Raw genomic sequence first — 7,073 nt, forward strand, 5'->3', positions numbered from 1 at the left:
CCAGGCAGAAAAGAAAACCCAGTGGCTAGAAGGATAAGCCAGGTCTCACAAGGCTTATCATCTTCTTGTTCCAACCTGGAGCAAATGGAAAAATGAAAGATGAGGTTAAAATGAGGTTAAAAGGAAAGGCAGGGGAGAGTCTAAAAAAAAAGAATAAAAGACAAATACAGCTAAAGAACGGGGCAAGAAATACCGAGCATCTAACACACAGATTTTAAATCCTAACAACATTTCAATAATGCACTTTGGGAAAAAATACTGAGTTTAACAATTCCACCCATGAATTTCATTTCCCTTAGCTTCAGAGGTGGCAAAAGTTCCTCAGGGAAAGGTTGCTCTGATGACCTCCTTGCTGGACTTGAGAATGGCTCAGGTTTCTCCCAGCTAGCTCTAAGAGTCTCCACCATCATTGCCAGGGAGGTGGGTACATACCTAGAGACAAAGAAGTTTCATAAGCAACTTTAAAAAATCCAGATGAGCTATTCAAATGGAAGAGCCAGACAAATCCACCTCCTCAATGGAAGAAATAAGAGAAGGTCAGATCACCTACAGTGTATCAGCTGAAAGCAACAATTAGAAACTCTACTTCCCACTTGTCTGTTGGGTTTTTTAGGGAAATAATTTTAAAACTGTGCTTCTCTCTGTCTGGTGAGGAATAAAGCCAGCCTTTTGGCTGAATGTCAGAAGATTTGTGAACTCAAATATGGGATCTCCATAAACTGCTCAAATCAAGGTTTTCTTTCCAAGCATGCTGATACCAAAAGTGCGGGGGAGGCAAATTTAGACATCAAACAAGGGCTTGCACAGCAGAAATCCATCTGGCTATACTCAAAAATGGGCATTCACTGACTCAGACGTGCTTTTACATTATATACTAAGCCATTTGGATGACAGTAAAACTGAGCCAGTCAGGAACATCATCATGTTTATATCTGCCAGTCTTGCCAGGATAAAGTTGGTACATCATTTATGAGTGTTCAGTATTCCACAAGGCTGACAATATGGGAAATTTATCTATGGTCTCCTGTACATAAATAAATATTGCATTATCTCCTATGCTGGTACTACTGATACTGTGTGGGAACAGATTTTGTTGTCCAGCAGCAGACTAGTGGAATTTAATAACATTTGTGGTCATCCTGTCCAACTGGAAAGACGCATCACACCCATTATACTGAATGACTCATCAGCTGAATATATAAATTTGAAAGAGTTGCAGACAGCAATAGAATGACAGAATCTTTTATTGATGGATGCATTTTTCTGTGACAAATGGGAGTCTCCAGGGAGTTATAATTTATTGTTTGTGCACCAATGTGGTGAGTGCCCCGTATTGCACATGATTCAATGAGAAGATGGCCCTGAAGGGTTTGCACTCCAGAGTACTGATTTTCCAAATGTTCTGGTTGAAATAGTCATGTGCATAAAATTAACCTGAGGTGTCTGGTGGATTGAGTGGTATATAACATCTGTGGAGAAACAATGCAAGTGGAACACAACATGAGATACAGAAGAACTACCATCACAGTTACATGGTCTGGAGGTTTCTCTAACGGCAAAGGACACCAGCATCAGGTAATTAGTTGCAATCAGGTACATAACTGTGCTCAGGACTTTCTTTCAGCATATAATTTTTTTTTTCTCTCACAAACTCACAGGTCTTTCCTTCTCAGGATAAATTATACTAATCAAAAGACATTGCAAACTAGCTCACTGCTCACTGAGCCATGCAGCCCTCTGCCTAAGACTATGTGGTCTTTAGACATTATCTAAAGGTTACAGGAGGTTACTGCTTTCCCTATGGAAGTTCCTACTGGTCCTGACCCTGGAGCTTCCCTCTAAGTAGTCTCTCAGCTGTGGTCTTTCATCGTTCCTTCCCAGTGGCACTATTAAGATAGCTTGAATACTGCTGTGACTGCAGATTCTGGTTTAGATGGCAGCTTGCTTTTGCTTTGGCTTACAATGTTTCTCTTTGCACATCTTCCCCAAGTTCTGCCTCAGGTTTCCTCAGAAGGGGACAGTATAGGCTTCCCTCCCACCAGGGACTCAATTTGGTCCTAACTCAGGTCTGGGACCCCTGGAAAGCCCAGAGGGACACAGTTACTCTTTCACAAGACCCCACTGAGGCACTCACATGTGGCTTTGTCAGCCTCTTGCTGCTTTGCCATAGGATGGCCACCTGCATCTAGGATGAAAATTGGAGATAGAAAATGAGGAAGGGGTGCTGCTGTAGAGCCTGCAAGGAGAAGATGGGTTCCTGGGGGCTCTGGAGCAGCCAGCAGCTGGGAAGCGTGGCCAGCAGCTGCCTGAGACAAAGATGTAATGGTGGTGCAGTATGTCTAGGAAACACCTACTCCAACAAGAATCACTGATAAGACACTTTTGAGTTCAGTAAAAGTATGATTTCACTCCAACTTTCACTCCAGCACCTGCGTACAAAAGATACTGTATTCCCTTCCTCTCCATTGAAATCTCATCTACTATAAATGCTCTGAAGTAGTGCTCTATTCTTGAGAAGGGTCTATGTAAAGTCTAAGGCATAATAAAACAAACGGAGCACATCTTAGGTGTAAGAACTGGTTCCAAGCTGGTGCGAAGCAACAGGAGCCAGATAAACTTTTACCATCAACAGTCCATCAACTCTCTTTCTCAGTCATGTGAAGACATCAGAAAGGCTGCTGAAATTTGATAATAAACTTGTCTTAAAAAGAGGCCGGGTTCTGGGACCATCCCCATTTCCTTTGGAAATCCCATGTGTTATTTCTGAACCTGCAGACACCATTATGTTTTTTTTATTTAATTAACTTCCAATAAAGCTGCTTATACTGGAAACAATAAAACTCTTTCTACCATGTCACTCTTCCTTCTTTAACACACATACAAAACACACAGAAGCCTCAAGAAAGCTCCAGGCATTCTAAGAAAAGAAATAACCAAATACCACCAAATATTTAATTTTCTGTGCTGGAAATGAGAAACAGGTGTAATTAAAATAACACTTTTTAAATTAAGTGACCTCTCTTGACCAGCCATCTGTGAATAATTCAGATTTTTTTCCCATTATTACTGTAAAATTAAAACTAGGGCATATAAATGACGAGATCCTCTTTAACTATCTTTAAGCACCAGCAATATATATTTTCCACCAGTTAAAATCCTTAATGATACCAAAAATCTGTCAAGCATAACTCCCCCAATTCATTTGCCTGAAACCATCAATATTTTATCATGCATTTGCAGTTGGCTTTAATTTAACAGTCCAGGTTACTAATCAAACAAAACACTCAAGTCATTAAAAGTTAGCGTGCCATTTAGAAAGTGCATTTCACGTTTATTAAAATATCTTTCATGGAGCCATTAGAAGGCTAAAGTTTTAATTACAATCAGATATTTAGTTCTACTTCAGTTATGCTTTTGGCACTCTCTTGCAACTGCCTTGATTAATCTTCCAGACAGAGCTCATCCATTACCTCCTGAAATTATTTTCCTCTTAACTTCTTCATAATTCATCTTTTTTCTTCCCCCCTCCAAACATGTAAAATGCATTAAAAAGGTGTGCACAATACCTGCCTGAAAGATAAGTCATTAGAAAGATTCCATTTCAAATGCAATTTATTCTCAAAAGTACCAAATAGCCGTAATTCAAACAGATGTATTGAAATTGAAATGTAGGTTTTCTTGTCTTTGTTGTCATTTTAACTGTTTTCCTACAGATGAGAGACTAATATGTGCTGCTTTTTCTCCTGTCTCAGGTTTTGAAATACACAGTTCAGCTGATTTTTGCCTGGGTAATTCTGAGGGCACCTCAAGCTCACATGCAGCCTCTGTCACAGAAAATGCCCCAATCTTTTTACTCCTCCTTGATATAATGGTCATATTGCAAAACATTTTACCAAACTTTTGCACTGAGATCATTTCAGTGGCATTTTTTTCATCTATTTTAACTGACAGTGTGTGAAACCTCAGTTAGTAGTACTGAGAAAATACTCTCATTTTGATTGATATTTTAGACTTTTGATGTAACTCCAGCAACTGACACATTATTTCTGACAAAGTTTCACCCTAAATGGAAGTAACAATTTGAAGAAAGATCAAGGAAGTTAATTTGGAGGAATGAATCTGGCCCAGAGACCCTCAGATCTCCATCTGAGATTTCACATTTCTCCTAGATCTGCAGTAGAGACAGATTCAAGCCCTCCAAACTCTTTACCTGAGACCCATATCTCATTCTGCATAGCCAAGTTTAGATTGCACACACGAAAACCTTGAAGAAACCCAAGTGGGGATAGCTGAAGATCAGGCTTGTTCATCCACAGGTTTAGATGCTTATGCAAGAGTTTTTTCTCTCCCTTCTTCAAGGCACAAACTCAGATTTAATGGGATCAGAGAATGGTCTTTCTGTCTTCGTTCTGCAACATCATCCTTTACTCCTTCCGCAACTGCAGGAAATCTAATGAGATACAGACTGTAGAGATCCTGACAGACCTCAGACAGCCCTTACCCACCCAGGTGATAAGCTCTCCTCTGCACCTGCCTCTTTGCTTACCCCACAGGTTCCCGCTGCCTATTTCCAGGTGTCTCCTGGAGAAGGAGACAGGGCTGTCCCATGCTCACATCCCCACAGCCAGACCAGGAGCCAGCCGTCAATGAGGATAAGTTCAGCCATCCTCTCAGCGCAAGGCCCACAACAGCACCACAGAAGCCCTTCATCTCCCCATCTCCTTCAGCAGCTGGATGCAGGGCTGCATCCAGCTGCACCAGGAAAGCCTCTGTGCTCCCGTTGTCTGAGCCCAACACAAACCAGCATTTCTCCTACAGCAGAATCTCGCTGTAGGAGCGAAGCCCAGGATTTCAAACCAGTAGAAACTGAATGGGGGAAGGCAAAGAACAGGCTGGGTCCAATTAAAGCCCTCTGCCCTCAATCCTGCAGTCGGCAGAATTGGCTCCAGGCAAGCCCAGGAAGAGAAATGCAAAAGTCTTTCAAGACCAAACTCAATTACTTAGGCAGCAAAATGGGAGATGTTTGAAAAGCCTGTGTGCACAGCCCCTGCACAGTGCTGAAAAGGCTGCCTCTACTCTCTTTTGTGGTAGACAATATTGAGGGGTTTGTTCTTTTGACCATATCCATTCCATTTTTTTATTTATATTTTTATTGTCGAAAAATACATCAAATTGCTTTAAACAGGTCTGTTGGGTTTTTTTTCATTGTACTCTAAAACAGCATTTGAAGAAGCGAGTTAAAGAAATGGGAGTGTGTAAGGAGGAGGGAGAGAGATTGGGAATTACAGTAAAACATTAAAAAGATAGATGGGATCTTGTAATTACTAGTAACCTCAGGTCTCCAATGAGTGTCACACACTCCTCGTGGACCAAAGAAATACAGGAACAGCACTATTTGTAAAAGAAAAGGAAACAAACAGATTGGGCTGGAATTATGTTTGGATTTGGAACCAGCCGTGCACTGACTGACAAAAGCTCAGGTTTAGGGTAAGAAAAATATCTTTTACTGTACCCAGGTTTCCAATGTGGATAGAGAAGCTCCGCTATTTCCCACGCGTTGAGAGAAAGGCAGGCTAAAATTGGTGTTTTCTGAAGCAAAGCTCAGTACCGTGGCACCATCTAGTGTCAGCTATGAAAAGCAGAGAGCAGAAACGCATTTCCCTAACTAACCCGAGTGTTCCCTAAAGCCAGACTCTGCTGAGGAACGAGCCTTTAAATCATTTTACACATGTAACTTCATGACAGTCAGATGGGAAAAATCTAGCTGAGGAACGGGAGAATGGGACTGTGACAAGAGAAAGAGATGAAAATAATGTGGGGGTGTTTACAAGTGTTTAAAAAAGCAAAAGGTTAAAGTGGTGGTTCTGATGCTGATGAGCCTGTGTGAAACTTGTCTGGCAAAACAGATCTGTATCACCCATATCAGCTTTTTTCAAAAAAGGTGCTCTGTTCTTCTTTGGAGTTTTGAGGACCTCATCGCTAATTAAATTGGTTGTTAGATTTAGTGCCAAAGACTACACTGAGTGGTAATAAACTAAAACTATGCTTAAGATTGTCCTCACATAGGACATAAGAGAAAAATTCTGTAGATGGAATAATTTAAGAGAAGCTGAGGACATGCTCTCACCAGTACAGGTGGCCTGAAATCCTGTCCTTACTGGAGTGCAGTGTTATCATTGATTTCAATGGCACTGTGATTTCTCTCTTTCTTCCCATATCTTCTTATGGCAAGTGCCAGATGCTGATATAACTTACATGAAAGCTCCCATTTTATGTACTGCACTTCACTGAATTCACAGGTGTACCAAATAATGAAACCTATTGGAGCTATAGGCAGTGTCAGAGAGCAGAACTTAGGAAGAAAATTTACTCTCTTTCATACCTGGCTTAAGTATTGCTAGCTGCCTGCTGTACTTTGCTTAAGTGAAGCAAAATCTTCAGAGAAGCATATTGAGTCGTCTATGCATAGAAAGCATTACACAGCTATGAAATTGGAAAATGAAATCCTATCCTGACAACAAAATTCTGTTGTCCCTCATGAGGGCTGGGGCTCAAGGAGATAATATTTACTTTAATCACTGAACTTTTTTTCTCCTAAAAAGTATCTTCATTTTCTTGTAAGTAGGAGAAAAAAGACTGCTGGACCAACCAGAAATTGATTCATTCCTCTGCTTATAGAGCATCTTTCCAACAGAGCTTCTATCTGTCAGATTGGGCACTACAGTTGTGAAAAAGACTATTCTTAATGCTAATACTTCTAGTAAGTATAAATGTAAAAGAAAAAAAATATATATAATATCCAGGGACAAACAAAATGCTAGTTGCTCTTTTGCCATAGGTGACATATTCACAGTGGTGGAAGGTATCAGTTCTTTCTTTACCTCTTATCTTTGACAGTAAGAGTAAAGGAATCTAACAAGAAAACAAGGTGGGAAATCTAATGTGGAACTAATGCAACATTTACCACTTATCATCTGATTATTGTACTTGCATGATATTTCTGTTTCTCTAATCTTTAATCTTCTTGTACATAGACTGAAAGACCTGCAGGGCAAGTCTCTTTCTACATGTCT

The sequence above is a fragment of the Colius striatus genome, chromosome 6, assembly GCF_028858725.1.
Source record: "Colius striatus isolate bColStr4 chromosome 6, bColStr4.1.hap1, whole genome shotgun sequence".
Lineage (NCBI taxonomy): Eukaryota > Metazoa > Chordata > Aves > Coliiformes > Coliidae > Colius > Colius striatus.